This window comes from Mirounga leonina, unplaced genomic scaffold, assembly GCF_011800145.1.
Source record: "Mirounga leonina isolate KUSES-001 unplaced genomic scaffold, KU_Mleo_1.0 Mir_174, whole genome shotgun sequence".
Lineage (NCBI taxonomy): Eukaryota > Metazoa > Chordata > Mammalia > Carnivora > Phocidae > Mirounga > Mirounga leonina.
In genome coordinates, this window is record NW_023270451.1 from 12,766,595 (window position 1) to 12,783,855 (window position 17,261).

The following is a 17,261-nucleotide window of genomic DNA, read 5'->3' on the forward strand; positions in this document are numbered from 1 at the left end:
CTCAGCAGGGAGTCTGCCTCTCTCTCTGACCCTCCCCCCTCTCATGCTCTCTCTCTCTCTCTCATTCTCTCTCTCAAAATAAATAAATAAAATCTTAAATAAAATTTTTTTTTGAGAGAGCATGAACAAAAGTATGAGCGGGGGGTTGGGTGGGATGGGGAGATGTTGGGGGAGAGGCAGAGGGAGAAGGAGAGAGAGAATCCTAGACAGGCTCCACACCCAGAGCAGAGCTTGATGCAGTGCTCCATCTCATGCCCCTGAGATCATGACCTGAGCTGAAATCAAGAGTCCCACGCTTAACTGACTGAGGCACCCAGGTGCCCCCTCAGTGAATGAATTCTTACCACGTCCAGAAGTACAACTGCAGAAAACTAAAGGATTTATTTTTCATTCAATCTGAAACAAATATGTTTTTCTATGCCATGTAGAAAACATGCAATCTTTTACAATAGGGCTAAGAATAGACTGTGGCATCAGTTTTTAAAAAATATTATTATTAAACTTATAGATGAGGTACTAAACATTAATACACATTCATTGAACAAATACAAAGAGATTCCTCTGGCAGTAAAACACAATCTACCTTTCAGACATTCTTATAAGATAAAAGAGCAGTTGCGAAAGTAGCTGTTTGTATTAAGATATTAAAAATGAATGAAAGTCCCAATAGTTCATTTTTGCCCTTGCTTCCCCATTGATGAAGTCCCAATAGTTCATTTTTGCCCTTGCTTCCCTTGCCTTTGGTGATGTTTCTAGGAAGAAGTTGCTTCAGCTGAGGTCGAAGAGGTTGCTGCCTGTGTTCTCCTTTAGGATTTTGATGGACTCCTGTCTCACATTGAGGTCTTTCAACCATTTGGAGTCTATTTTTGTGTGTGGTGTAAGGAAATGGTCCAGTTTCATTCTTCTGCATGTGGCTATCCAATTTTCCCAACACCATTTGTTGAAATGGGCAGAAGACATGAACAGACATTTTTCCAAAGAAGACCTCCAAATGGCCAACAGACACATGAAAAAGTGCTCAATATCGCTTGGCATCAGGGAAATCCAAATCAAAACCTCAATGAGATACCACCTCACACCAGTCAGAATGGCTAAAATTAACAAGTCAGGAAATGACAGATGTTGGCAGGGATGCAGAGAAAGGGGAACCCCCTACACTGTTGGTGGGAATGCAAGCTGGTGCAGCCACTCTGGAAAACAGTGTGGAGGTTCCTCAAAAAGTTGAAAATAGAGCTACCATATGATCCAGCAATTGCACTACTGGATATTTACCCCAAAGATACAAATGTAGGGATCCAAAAGGGTACATGCACCCCAATGTTTATAGCAGCAATGTCCACAATAGCCAAACTGTGGAAAGAGCCAAGATGTCCATTGACAGATGAATGGATAAAGAATATGTGGTATATATATATATATATATACAATAGAATATTATGCAGCCATCAAAAGGAATGAGATCTTGCCATTTGCAACAATGTGGATGGAACTGGAGGGTATTATGCTGAGCGAAATAAGTCAAACAGAGAAAGACATGTATCATATGACCTCACTGATATGAGGAATTCTTAATCGCAGGAAACAAACTGAGGGTTGCTGGAGTGGGCGGTGGGGTGGGAGGGATGGGGTGACTGGGTGATGGACACTGGGGAGATTATGTGCTCTGGTGAGTGCTGTGAATTGTGCAGGACTGTTGAATCTCAGATCTGTACCTCTGAAACAAATAATGCAATATATGTTAAGACAAAAAAAAAGAAGAAGGTAGCAGGAGGGGAAGAATGAAGGAGGAGAAATCGGAGGGGTAGACGAACCATGAGAGACGATGGACTCTGAAAAACAAACTGAGGGTTCTAGAGGGGAGGGGGTGGGAGGATGGGTTCGCCTGGTGATTGGTATTGAGGAGGGCACGTTCTGCATGGAGCACTGGGTGTTATGCACAAACAATGAATCATGGAACACTACATCTAAAACTAATGACGTAATGTATGGGGATTAACATAACAATAAAAAAATTAAAAAAAAGATAAATAATTTAAATACAAAAAAAAATCTATGGTAAATATATTTTTAAAGTATTTTGTCCAAACCTGACCCCTTCTCAAGCTTAAATCATAACTGATTTTTTTGGTCAGATTAAAACAGCATGACAGAAGACTAAATTCAAGTTATGCCACTGAGAATAAGAGAGAAATTGTGTAACAGTCATTGCGTCTGAGTCATGTTAGGGAGAATGACAAATGGACGATAATATACATAATGACATGGCAGTCTTTGGCTTTGCACAGAAGTCCATAAATATTTTGCACATGCTTGGAATACATGGGCATCCAGTTGACAGGCTCTCCAAGAAAATTCTAAAATTAGATACCAGATCTAAATTGGTATCAGGAATGTAATAAAAAGGGATGTCCTCACTGGCTTTTAGGTCATTACACAAGTGGTCTTCAGTGGGTTTTATTTAGCATTGTCTTGCAAGCCATTTTTAGAAAAGCAGAATACAAAGAAATGAACATGAAGGCAGCGATCCTCTTCCCCCCCATATTGCAATCGGTTTGAATAGAGCGGATACGCAACTCATGTTAATTATGCCAAAACAGCAGCGGTATGAATGCTAAATTATTCACCATGTTCACAAACTGTCAAATGGGGCAAATAGCCAACTATTCAAAATAACTGCAAAAAGATTGGCACAGCTGTAATGTGTTTTCAGTGTGTATTCCATATTCTCCTCAAACCAATATTCAATTCAATGAAACGAATGCCTCTATTTGATAGACAAGAATTTAGATTTCATTCATAAGTATTTCAAGCAAAAATTAATTAACTCATTTGTACTATAATTTCCTCCTCTCTAATAATTTAAAAATACCAAAATATTTCCAGATTAGGAGAAATTAGCAATAAAAAGTGCACTCCCAATATATGTTGTTGATGCACTGAGATGTGCTTTGTCTCCTATCATTAAAAGGGAACAAAGTTATTATTTCTAAATTGCAGGCCTGTCTAATTTTATGGTAATGAACATGCTTGTAAAAAATCAAGTGTGTAAAAATTCAGCTCCCATTCTAAATTTTATGTTTAATGTTGCTTGCTAGCTGTATCATGTGCTATGGTGTTTAAATGGGTTACACTTTAAAAAGAAGAGGGAGAGAGGGAGGAGCAGATAAGGAGGGAGGCAGAGAAGGGAGGGATGGAGGGAATAAGGAGGGAGGCAGAGAAGGGAGGGATGGAGGGAATAAGGAAGAAGTCAAAGGATCCAAGGTTTAAAATCTCTTTAAAAATATCTTCCCCTGCGAGCTTAGATCTGTCCTTTATCCTTTTTAGGCACCCATTCCTCTTGCAAGTAAGAAGAGAGATATGAATAAAGTCACACATAATTTTACTATTTTGAATGGAACGTCTAACTTCCATACCTACCAATAGCCAGTTACTACTATAGAAATGACTTCAAAATATTTCCCATTCACATGTGCTACACAAATAGCCTGAAATTAAAAATACTAAAAATATTTTAAAAGTTATTTTTATAAAGGACTTTTGAAATTTGCTGAGGATTTTATAGAAAACCCTGCAGTGGTTAATAATAAAGGAATATTTAAATGATGATGAATATGTATTTAATGATGATGGAAGATGAAGAAAATATGATTTTTATAGGGTAAATTTTCTTGATGGAAAGATCTCAAAAAGAAATTTAAATTTGATCTTAGAGAAATGTGAATGATGAAAATATGATGCTTTTCTATAAATTCATATGATATAATTTTGATTTTATCTCTAATAACAGGAAAATGTTGTTTATAGGCAAATTTATGTTAATCCTTAATCTGAAGTATTTATATATTTTTAATTGAAGTCACTGCCTCCATTTATGCATGTTGTTTTTGTTGTTATAGATACTTGTGCCCTGGGGTGCCTGGGTGGCTCAGTCGTTAAGCGTCTGCCTTCGGCTCAGGTCATGATCCCAGGGTCCTGGGATCGAGCCCCGCATCGGGCTCCCTGCTCAGCGGGGAGCCTGCTTCTCCCTCTCCCACTCCCCCTGGCTTGTGTTCCCTCTCTCGCTGTGTCTCTCTCTGTCAAATAAATAGATAAATAAATCTTAAAAAAAAAAGGATACTTGTGCCATGCTATAATAATAATTGCACATTTTAGAAGAGCAATATGTCAGATTTCTGCTTTTATTCCAGAGTGTTAATACGTTGCGATAAAGGTAGTTCATCACTAAAATAAGTTCAGACAGGTGTATATATATTTATGAAGTTGAGAAATATAAGAAAGCTCTTTCCCTATATCAGATTAGGAAGAAAACATTTTTCTCACACAATGTTAATTAAGTGACTTTCACATTTACATAAAAAAGTCCAGGTGTCATTCTATATATAATTTAATATAATTTTTATTTAGAAAACATTTTTCTTAAATGTTGGGTTTTATGACAGACTTTTAGATAAACTGTGTATTTCAGGATACCATCAGGAAAAAATATTTTCGAAAAGTAAACTGAGGTATGGTTCTAATCATGAGCTGCCTCTCCTTATGGCAAGATTATAATTCCCTACCCTGCTGAAATTCGGCTTAGTCATTTGATTTGGTTTGGCCAATGCAAAATGAGCAATCCTGCTGCAGCTTCTGAACAGAAGCTGTGAGAACCATCCTCTGGTTCCACCACCTTTCCCTCAACCCTGTCTCTGATAAGACTGCTCCTTCACTTGTAACCCAAGGGAAGAAGACTCGGAACAGAGATCAAGGCAGCTCACAGAAAGGTATAAAATGAACAAGATAGAAGTCTTTTAAGATTTTGGGTTTTTTATTACAGCATCATTTTTAAGCCTAAAATGATACAATATACTGATACTGGCCCATCTTAGTCTACACGAGGATCATTTTATAGTTCTTAAATAAAGCCTATTTTTAAATTCTTTCCATTCAAAATTCCCAGAGTTTGGAACATTTATGGCATGATTCCTAGATGTACATTTGAAGAAATGAGTAGAAATGTGTCCCAACAACTAAGTTGTATCTATTACTTCAATCTAGAGAGCTAAATGAAGACAATTAGAATTCTTAGACCTGGCAAAATCCATTATGTGGATATACGATCACACCTTCTGCATTCAGATAGGTTAAGGATCATTAGCAAGTAATCACTAATTCTCTTGCTTTCACATACAAAATGATGTATACCAGAGATAAAATTGTCCAAGAAGAATTGCTTAACTTTAAGCAGAGAGTCATTTGACACTTTATAAATTTGAGACAATACTTTTTAACTCCTAGATATTTTTAGAAGTATCACACTGAGTATTGAAAACTCCAAAACTGTTAATTATTTTGTGGCCTTCATGAAGTCATTGATTTGAGTTTACACTGTTCAGTCGGCCATCATTAAGTAATGGGAATGAATTTAATTTCTTAATTTAATGTAATTTCTAAAAAAAGACATAAGGCAAAAAAAAAAAAAGAAATGAGGCATTGGTGATATTTAGAGACTTAAACAGTATATAGTAATATAATTGTGACATTTGGTATGATCTTACTTTCCTATGACTTGTTCCTTTAATTTTTCATAACTTGGAGGAATCGACTCTAAGTGGTCAAGTAAAATTATATTTTATAGTTAACCTCCCTGTCATAGTACTCTGGACTCACCTATCTTCAATTCTGTTTATGTCATGGTTTCCTGTCTTGGGATCCCAACAACAAATTGATGATGCATGCAAAATAAGATATTTTGAATAGGGCTTACTTACAAAGGAACTATTTATTAAAAAGTTGGTATAAGAGGACACAGAAAGCACTCAATGCTCCACTTACAGAGTCTGAATGTACATAATTCTTTCCCTTTGGGTTCTAGTAATGGCTCCACATCACTAACAGAAGATTGATAAACCAGTGAGGGTGATACCTGATTAAGATTATCTTCAATGAAAAGTAAAAGGACTTTTGGTAAAGATGTTATAATAATTGTTTTTTGTTGCCTCTAAGAATTCTAAATTCTTACCTCACTCCCTAATAAGATGAGTTGATTATGCAGGGCCTAGCAAGGAAGAGGAAGTAAAGGGGTCTGAAAGAAGGTCCCTAAAACTAGTCCTCAGTAGAGCATGAAAAGTATGAACTTTTCTGAATGGATGTTGAAATGTATAGAGATGCCATGGAAGTTCTAAGCATGGCAACCATAAATCCTCCCACAAGTACTCGGGGAACTAGCCATGGCACTTTCTCTGGAAGCTTGGCTTTATCATATATACCAATACCATTAAGCTCTGCCATGATGATATGATTCTCTAGGGTATTATTTACTATACAATCTAGTCCTTCCTGTCAAAATTCAAGATAACAAGATTTATATTTAAAAATAAAAACTAAGTTATCACTGTTTCTGATATTTAAGTTCTATGCTCTTCAGTGATAAAACAATCAAACAAAAATTAAACAGAGATGTGTAAAGGGAGTTTGTTTTCAAGTTTTATACTAACCATAGCCTCTAAACTATGAATATCACATTGTATTTCCATCTTCTTATATTTACAGATAAAGTAGAAGGGCAGATCACCAATGACAAATACTTAGATGCAAACCAGGCCACCAAAACCTTTCTTATACACAACAAAATAAAATATGTAGGACTGGACGCATCAGAAGAGATTCAAGCAGGACACTCCATCAGTTGTAATATAATGAGCACATAAGATGGCAGAAAAAAACCCCAAAACAATTAAAATCTCATCTGCCTTTAGCAATCTGGCACAACTGAGAGGCTTGGAAATGACAGCTGCTGACAAAGCAACCTACAAGGAATTACTTTTATTTTTGTTTCATAACTTAGTATTAACTGTGAGCATAGGATGGATTTTCCCAAACAATATATGTACAAATTGCACATAGTCATCAGTTATTTTTCAAAAATGCATTATATTTAGTTTCAGTATAGAAAGGTTTATTGGTTCTAAATGGATATTTTTTGGCCTCATTCATTTGCCCATTAAATCATCCTTTAAGCACATAATACCTACCACGTGTGACATCTGCACTGGGGCAATGGCTCTCATGACTGGCTGTGCGGTGGTACGACCGGGGAAGCTTGTTCAACGCACAGATACACAGGAAGTCACTGTGAACTTTTGGACTCAGGGTCCGACGGTATAAGGCATAATCTTTTTCAGTAAGTTTCTCAGATGGCTCTTCTGCCACAGAACACGCATCCCATTAGTTGAAAATGGTTCTGAATAGAACATCCTCTTACCCTAACAGAATCTTGACACATCGTGCAACAAATATTTTATATTTATAGCAGACTCGTTCATCCCAGCAACGTAGGGAGCAGGTGTAGACTGAGAACAGATTTATACGTTCATTGAAAGGCTGAGAAGTGAAGACAGGGAAGAGGAGAAGGAATGGTGACCATAAGGAAACTGCTGTGGTCACAGCAAGCTTCACTGAAGATTTTCAGAAATGGGATAGGAAGAAAAACCATCACAGTATTACAACTGGTTTCACCTTTCTGTGCTTAGGGATGTGTGTGTCTGTGTGTGTATACTTGCCCAATGTGTTACATTGGTCTGGAAACTGTCCCTTTGTGATTAATACAGAGGTTAACCCTGATGGAGCTCACATCTTACCAAAAATGTTTCCAAATATCACGATTCTTCCATATTTTAGAGGAAAGTAAGCTTACTTAATGAGATTACAGATAATTGCATCACCAACACATAAGATTTAAGTTGCTTAGGTTTCAAAATTCAACTCAACATACAGTGTGTCTCTATATGCAAGGGTTAGCCGGTAGAATGGGGATTTTAAAAAGCACATGACTCAGGCTCTGAAGGGGAATACTTTCTATCTATGTGAAAAGCTAAGGCTTCAACATATGAAACCAATATGGGGAATAAAGATAATAAAATTAACATGACATCTAGAGAATTTCAGATATCATGAACTTTAGGAAAGATAAGATGATATCATAGTTTAGAAATAAAAGAGAAATCTTATCTTAACTGAACCCAGTTGCAGGGTTCACCAGTAAAAAACCTGAGACTTGTATTACATGCTTCCATTGAAATAAGTATCCAGGTATATATAAGGTTAATTACAGAATGAAATCTTGCCAAAAATGAGAACCAATATGTGACTAAAAGTACACAGCCAAGAAATACCTTAAAAGGCTTCTATAGAAATATGTCAAAAATTAAAAGGGGGGGCGGCTGGGTGGCTCAGTTGGTTGAGCGACTGCCTTCAGCTCAGGTCATGATCCTGGAGTCCCGGGATCGAGTCCCGCATCGGGCTCCCTGCTCGGCAGGGAGTCTGCTTCTCCCTCTGACCCTCCTCCCTCTCATGCTCTCTGTCTCTCATTCTCTCTGTCTCAAATAAATAAATAAAAAAATCTTTAAAAAAAAAATTAAAAGGGGGATAATAGAATATTTTACCACAACTACATTTTTCAAATGTTAAACATAAATAAAATGCATTATAATTTTCTTTTGCATTTTCCCCCGTCTTTCACTCATTCACTTGAAGACAATATTTACTTTCTGTTCTTCATGTTCTACTTTTAACATTAATTTAAAGGTGACCAGTTTATACTGAAGGATAGAAAACATAAAAGTGACCTATGAGATAGGTGATTCCCTTAAATCAATTATTCATTTTTTTTCTAGCTGAAGATTTAACTCAAAAGACATATGAGTTCTACAAACAATCAAAGATTTCTACTTTGTAAATTATAGAAAAATCAAGAAAAAATTTTAAATATTGCCATACTAATTGTATTTTGTGTGTGACACAAAGGAATTTTAGGTGTTTTTTACAACCCCTCAAATTCTCCAGATTTAATTATTTATAAGAAATTGTATGGTAAATATACCAGAGAGTAAAAGGTCACTTAATCTTTTGCTCTATTTAGGTTTTAAAAAACAAACAACAACCATGATGAATGAGCATTGACACAAAGCTAAAACATTCCCATGAAAATATACGTTATGAACTATATACAATCCATTAAACAAGACAGAGGCCATTCCAGTCTAGTTTCTTCTTAGCCTGTGTGAGTACTGAGAGAGAGAGAAAGAGAGAGAAAGAGAGATTTAGGACACCTTGAGCACTCTTTCAAGTACCACTAATGAAATAAATAATATTTGTTGTCACATCACTCACTGGGAGGTGGATGTGACTTCATGCTTATTCATTTGTCACTCTCCAATTGAATGATGCCTCCCTTAGTACACAGACCTTTTCCCAACAGCTGGTAACTACTCAAGTAGAAGTTAATTGAGTCATTGGTTTCCCCTTGAATCTGCGACTGTTTGGGGATTGTGAGCCATCAATACTGCATGTAATAAAGTAATAGTCCAGTTCCTATTATGAAAATAAGTTGAGCCTGTTTTATATTCTACTCAGGTGTATGTACTGGAAGTCTAAGTCATTAGAAGGAAGAAAAGTGGGGAAGAGAAGAATGAGGAAGAATGATAACAGAAGTCTTGTAGGACAAATGGGAAATATTTTAAAATATTGATTGTGCTTGAAAAATTCTAATTTATTTTTCTGATTTATAGTCAATCAGCAACTTCTATATCTTGTCATTCTCAGTTTCAGATTGAAATATAATTCTAGAAAAGCATCATGCAGACTCTAAAGAGCAATGAACCATGATCAGGAGATCTGGTTGTGGTCATAGCTCTGTATAATAGAACAGCCCATGATTAAACATTTCAGCATATCTCACACACTGTGCTTGATCTCGATACACCACAGGTTTTTTCTTCTGGGAACCAAGAATAACACATCCGGAGTTGTGGTAAGAAATTAAAAATTCTTAAACAAACTTATCTATTTGGAAATGCAAGTTTATTCCTTTTGAGCCCCGTAAGACGGTAGCGAAGCAAATTCTAAAGGTCTGTTGTTCTACCATTAATGGAATATCCCTTTTACAACCAGCAAAGAATGAATGCAGAAGAGGTTGCCAGGGCTTCCTTTACGAGAAGCGAGGCCCTGTTTATAAACCAGAGAGATCAGTTTCAATGACTCAGCTCATACAATATACTCAGCGCCTTTGCCTGCACCAATCATGTGCTTCACCAGTGAAACAGAAATCTGAGGGCTGGTGTGAACTCCCTGGTCCTATCAGGAAAGGGAACACAGAGACACTCAAGCTCTGTGTGCTCTCCTCTTCGAGGAAACACCCAAGGAACCTGCCCATCAGGATGCGGGCGTAATAGTATAGAATTCTAGGCCACTGGAGTGGTATAATAGAAGAGTGGGAAGAATAAGATAACTTGCTGTCTTCTTTACAAGCAGCCGCATGAAGATTAATGAGCTAATTTCTGAGAAGCACTTAAACAGTTGTGGATGCCAAGTTTAAACATTATTATTTATTAGTTGACTGTGTGGTAAATTTCCCCTGAGAGCATGACTGAAAGCTATATAGAAATGTATCTTCTTATTCAGTTTCAATATACATACTGTATATAAGGTAGATTTTAATTGTGCAAGAGCATTTGGAAAGATAGTAAATCACCTCGAAGTGAGTCTAAGGGTGAAATGATATCTCTCCAAATATGTAAGAGTGTTCAGTATTCAAGGGGTGGCAAATCAGAAATGAACTATTAAACGAGACATTCTGTTGTCTCTATCCCTAGGGAACAGGATTCAGGACAGGGAACATAAATTCAGAATGGTGCTGTTGGGAACAGGAAAGGTGTCAGAAATCACACATTTTGCCATGGACTTCCCTATAAGAAAGCCTTTAAAGAAAATGTCTTTAAATGTACAAGCCGAGCCCATAAAGCTTTACAAAAAAACAGGGGCTGGGAGAACCAGACTTGCAAATGTTCCATAGAATTTTCAAAGCACTTCAAAAATTTGTCTGCAATAAAGTTACAAGGCATATCTTACAAGAGTAAGTGTTCATGCACTAAAAATCCATCTATAACTTTTACAGTGTAGCTTGTTGCCTACTAGACTCACCCAGCTTTTTTGAAATATTATTATTATTTAAGATGGGTGTGATTTTTAAAGTGCCACACCAAAGTTGGGCAATGATTTATAGCCAGTACCGTGGTGGTAATATCATATTCCAATTAAAAAGTAAAGAGCCAAACACTTAAAATCATTCCGCATAGTATTTCAGAGCTATGTTCCATAATAAACATCTGATTCCCACTCCCCAAAAACCGATAGTTGCAGCTAAAAGAAAGCAACGTGATTTTGGTATAAGGTTCTTAAAAACATCTAGTACAAATTATCATTCTATTCCTAATAACTGTGGCATTTGGGAAATGAAGATTTATAGTCAGTTATTAATGTCTATAATTACAGAGATGCCATTAAAAATCCTCTTTGCATTAAATATGCCTCCCAGGTTCAACTCTTATTATTTGTTTAATGCTTGAGTTTCATTCTTCATAGGACAGAAATGCAATGGAAATGAGAGCCGCTCTCCTGTACAAGGTTAATTTGTGAATGATAAATGAGTGTTCTAAAATGAACTGCATAGGTTACAATTTAGACAGGTTTTGGCAGAAAACCAGTTTTCTCTGTTCAGTTGGGAGATATATATATATATATATAATTTGGGATATATATATATATTTGGGATATATATATTTATATATTTTAAAGAAGATTCAACAGAACAGAAAAAATATACAAATGGTTACTGTATGAAGTCTTTCTCAAGAGAGATGAAAGATTTCATCAGAATATTTTCAGTCTCAAGGCAGGCAAGATTTGTGATACTAACTTAGATACAACAAGCATTTCTTTGGCATCTCCTTTCTTGAAACAACAACAAAACTAAAAAAATAAATGCATGTTTAAATAAGTGTGTCTTGTGTGATCGCTGAAAGAAATGCATTTAAATGAAACAGCTGACTGGAAAAGTCATTCTATCCATCTTCTCAATTTATTTGCTTGAATTCTGGTAAATCAAAGCCACTTTATTATTAGATTAATCTTACTCTTGAAAACAGGACTCCTATAGTCATGAATGTTTTTCCAATAATTCTGCATAAGCATCCTCATATGTATTCTATTTAAAAGTATTAGTTCTGATGTCTAGGGGAATGGATTATTTCTTTACTGACTAGGATCACCTGTGTGATACGAATTGCATGGAATCAAAAAACCCTGCTTAAGCAAAGTAATTCCACTACCAGACTGTAGAAACTTGCCCCTCTGCCCAGCTTGAAATTCTCATCACTGAGTAATTTCCTCTTTCTTAGCTACTGGGGGTTAGCAGGTGATGTGTCTGTGTGTGTGCGTGTGCAGGAGGTAGTAGGTGAAAGCTTGCAAGACATTGGTAAGAAAAGTGAACAGATAATGAGACAGAGAAAAACTCAATTAAAACATAAAAATGCCCCTGTAATACTTTGATTAGAGCTGTTCTACTTGTATGGAAAGCAAGATATGGCTGACATTGGTGGGATGCAGAAATATGGCGGCTAAGATGTGTTCTAAAATAAGGTGATGAAAAAGCCAGAGTACAACGGGCTAGCATGAGCTGCTTAAGCCAGGAGTAAATGCCTGAGTCATGTGGATTGGGAACTGTGGAGTATAGTGAACATCTTACTGGAGAGAAAACAGAAATAATTTTAACCAGTGCTGGACCAAAATTTGGGGACCTTAAAAAGGCTGCAAGGATACCCCACTGACCTGATATTCTTTTTTTTTTTTTTTGAAGATTTTATTTATTTATTTGACAGAGAGAGACACAGCGAGAGAGGGAACACAAGCAGGGGGAGTGGGAGAGGGAGAAGCAGGCTTCCCGCGGAGCAGGGAGCCCGATGCGGGGCTTGATCCCAGGACCCCGGGATCATGACCTGAGCCGAAGGCAGACGCTTAACGACTGAGCCACCCAGGTGCCCTGGCCTGATATTCTTTAATTATTTATTTAGCATTTATTAGGGTTAGTAAGAATCTTTCTTTTTTTTAGTAAAATGCTCTATCTTTGTTCATGTTAAAAATAAACTACCGGGGCGCCTGGGTGGCTCAGATGGTTAAGCATCTGCCTTCGGCTCAGGTCATGGTCCCAGAGTCCTGGAATCGAGCCCCGCTTCGGGCTCCCTGCTCGGCGGGAAGCCTGCTTCTCCCTCTCCCACTCCCCCTGCTGTGTTCCCTCTCTCGCTGTGTCTCTCTCTGTCATATAAAATAAATAAATAAATAAATAAATAAATAAATAAATAAATAAATAAATAAATAAATAAAATAAAATAAACTACCTATGTGCTAGATATCTTCTGTTGGCCCCTCTGAATCCTCTATCTTATCTTTTCGTTTTGTGCCTAGGAGTTCAACAGTATAGGTCTGAACTCAATCAACTGGCTTTTGTATCTTTTGGCTTTTATTTGGGATTTGCCAATGGAGGTTACCAGCACGAGAACAGAATGAGTGAAGAAAGGGATGGAGAGGAAGGTCCCATGTTTATTTCTCTTGATCTCTCCTCCAAGGATTTCATGAGCTGGCTGCATGCTAACTCTCTTTTTTTCCGTGTTCTGTAAACGCTTCCACCTTCTCCCTCCCGCCTCAGTCCTCTGGTTGGTAATAGCATCTTCTATTGAAGGCTTAGAATATAGCACTATCATTTGTGATTTCCCTACACCGTGCCCACATCTTTGTAAATATCCCTTTATTAAACTTTTCTCAAATTACCTATTTTGAGGGGGCCAGCTATTTCTTCCAGGACTGACTCTTATGACAGAGTACATGTGTTGTATGTAACTTACTTTTGTACATTGTCTTTCATATCACTTCTTTGGGTGTTGTCTTTAACCAGTGGCACAGGGACTCATACTAAAAAATGGCTGGTCAAATATGGAGATCATGACAAAATTGCTTAAAATTTTGTATTAAATTTGGCAAAAAAAAAAGTTATATTTTTTTCTAATTTCCTTTTGAGCGGTAGCATTTTCACTCAATAATAAAGCCAAATAATTCAGATATTTCTTGGCCGTGGACAACTGTAAAGCATTTTTTTAAGTTTAATATTACTAAAATCACAAATGGAACTCATCAAAATACTCCCTATGAGTAGTTTTCCTTTTGTACATAGAGTTAGTGAAATAGCAGTTACTAAACTCTCATAAACATACCATTTTTTCTTCCACTTTCCTTATCAATCCAATTTAATCTTGTGTTGCTGATTAAGTATAGTATATCAATCAGCAGAATCTGATTTCCCAGATGCATTCTCTTTAAAATATTTCTTGCTTTCTGCTGACTATCATAATGGAGACTTGTGGCCCCTTATAATTTTTTAATGTCTTCAAGTCCTATAGTTCTAGGATTATATCAATGAGAGTACTTCATTAAAGGTTTTCTATAGCACTGAGACAAAATAATAAAATTTTACCTTGAGTTCTACAATATAAAACCCTTGGTCTCTGGTCCATAAAGTATACCTATAAAATGAACTCACATCAACTCCTTTCTCTGTTATGTCTCCTCTCTCTCACCTTTCTTTGGTTCTTTTCTTCCCAGTCAAGAAATATGCTCAGTTTTCTGATCTTATGAAAAGAAAAAGAACAACAAAGGCAGTACAGAACAACTTCCCCATTCTCCACATTCCCCTCTTGCTATGAACCATTCTCCATTTTTCCTTATAGCCAACTTTCTCAGAAGAGGAGTCAACTGGGACTATCTCCAATCTTACCCTCACTCTTTACTCAGTTCTCTGTAGTGGACAGAATGCCCTAAGTAGGATGTCAAGATCTCCTAATTATCCAGTTATTATCTTATTTCAAATCTTTGGCTTTTAACATTCTTTTTACAGAAATATACAAAGTATAGTTGACATACAATGTTATGTTAGTTTCAGATGTACAACATAGTGATTCCACAAATCTATACATTATTCACTGCTCACCATGGTAAGTAAGTGTGGTCACCATCTGTCACCATATAATATTATTACAATATTATTGACGACATCCCCTATGCTGTACTTTTCATGTCTGTGACTTATTTATTTTATAACTGGACATTTGTACCTCTTAATCCCCTTCACCTCTTTCACCCAGCCCCCCTCTCCTCTGAAAACCACCAGTTTGTTCTCTGTATTTAAGAGTCTATTTGTTCATTTCATTTATTTTGTTTTGTTTTGTTTAGATTCCACATATAAGTGAAATCGTAGGACATTTGTCTTTCTCTGTCTCACTTACTTCATTTAGCATACCTTCTAGGTCCATCCATGTTGTCACAAATGGCAAGATTTCATTCTTTTTCATGGCTGAGTAATATTCCATGGTCTATATGTACCACATCTTCTTTATCCCTCACACTCTTGATCAACTGAAATTCTTACTTGAAATTTCCCCTCCTTTGTTTTCCATCCTACACTGAACTCTTACTTCATAGGTCTATGACCTGCCCTTCCCTCCCCCATCAGTTTTGTTGACTAGATCACCTCTTTGTATCCTCATTCTTTATCAAAGTTTTACCCCTGAGCCTCTTCACTTTTCAGCCTAACCATTTTTGAAAATGACATTTTATCTCATTATTATAGCTTCAACTATTATGGATATTCTGATATTTTCCAAATCAGTATCTCTGACTAATAACTCTCTTCCAAACTGCAAAATTCATATTTCTATCTGCTTTGGAGACACATCCACATATACATTCTCTATGGAGCTCAACTTCAACAGGGGCAAATTTAAATTCATTATTATCCCAAATAAAGCACTTCTCTTTCACTTATACTTTTCTCCAATTCACATAATAATCTTGAAGTGCCAACGTTAATCATGTTCTTTCACTTACCTTAGCTCCTGCCTCTCCCAGTATTTTTACCTAATCAATCACCATGTTCTTCTGATTTTAATCTCTAACTATATCTTATGTCTTATCTGGTTCTTCTCTTATCCCTACTGTCATTGCCTTGGTTTGGTGTCTCCAACTTCTCTCTCTCTTTTTTTAATGATCTATTTATTTATTTGAGAGAAAGAGAGAGAAAGTGCGCACAGAAGTAGGGCAGAGGGAGAGGGAGAAAAAGAATCTCAAGCAGACTCCAGACTGAGCGTGGAGCCCAACACAGTGCTCAATCTCATGACCATGAGATCACGAACTGAGCCGACACCAAGAGTTGGACACTAATTGACTGTGCCACCTAGGTGCCCCTCAACTGCTCTTGATTACAATTTTACAACAACCTCAAAATTTGTCATCTTGATTACACAGTTACCTAATTTTTTTTTAATTTTTATTTATTTATTTGACAGAGAGAAAGACAGCAAGGGGGGGAACACAAGCAGGGGGAGCAGGAGAGGGAGAAGCAGGCTCCTGGCCAAGGGAGCCCGATGTGGGGCTCGATCCCAGGACCCTAGGACCATGACCTGAACCGAAGGCAGATGTTTAATGACTGAGCTACCCAGGTGCCCCCACAGTTACCTAATTTAAAAGAAAACTATTGGGATGCCTAGGTCGCTCAGTCGGTTAAGCGTCTGCCTTTGGCTCAGGTCATGATCCCAGGGTCCTGGGATCAGTCCTGCATTGGGCTCCTTGCTCGGCAGGAAGCCTGCTTTTCCCTCTGCCTGCTGCTCCCCCTGCTTGTGCTCTCTCTCTCTCTGATAAATAAATAAAAATCTTAAAAAAAAAAAACAAACTACTGACATTATTATCTTACATAAAGTCTTTCAGTGCTTTCTCTTTCCTTGCTGTTCTAAAAAAGACTTTTAATAATCTGGCTCTTGTCAGTATTTCTAATTTTATCTTCCAACATCTCTCTGTTAGCTGCCTGTCCCAGTTATTCCAAAATGTATTTACAATTTATCTAAAATCTTATCATATCTCAATGAAGTATATATGCATAATCTAATCATTGTGGCCGGATTGCTTGCTACTCTGGTTCTGACTGAGAAGCCCTAATCATGTTTTAAAAATCCCTTCACCTGATACTCCTCTTAGGCCTTTCTGAGTCTCACAAACACAGTGAATCACACCAACCTTGGTGCATTCACATATATTTATTTGCATGTATCTCACTGTACTGGAATGGCTCATTTTCACATATTGTTTTCCAAACTATACGTTGGCCTTGACTACTGGAAATGTGTCTTAGTTACCTTAATACCTCAGTTCCAACCAAGCACAGGGCCTGAACCATAGTAAACAGCCAATAAATTAGGTGTCTACCTACAGAATATGAATATAGGAAAGAGAGGGAAATAGATGGCAATGTCTTAACAGTATATAATGTAGGCTAGGAATAAGAATCCATGAGGTCTGATAGAGAGACACTGAGTCACCATCAAATGGAGGATAAGCAGAAGGAA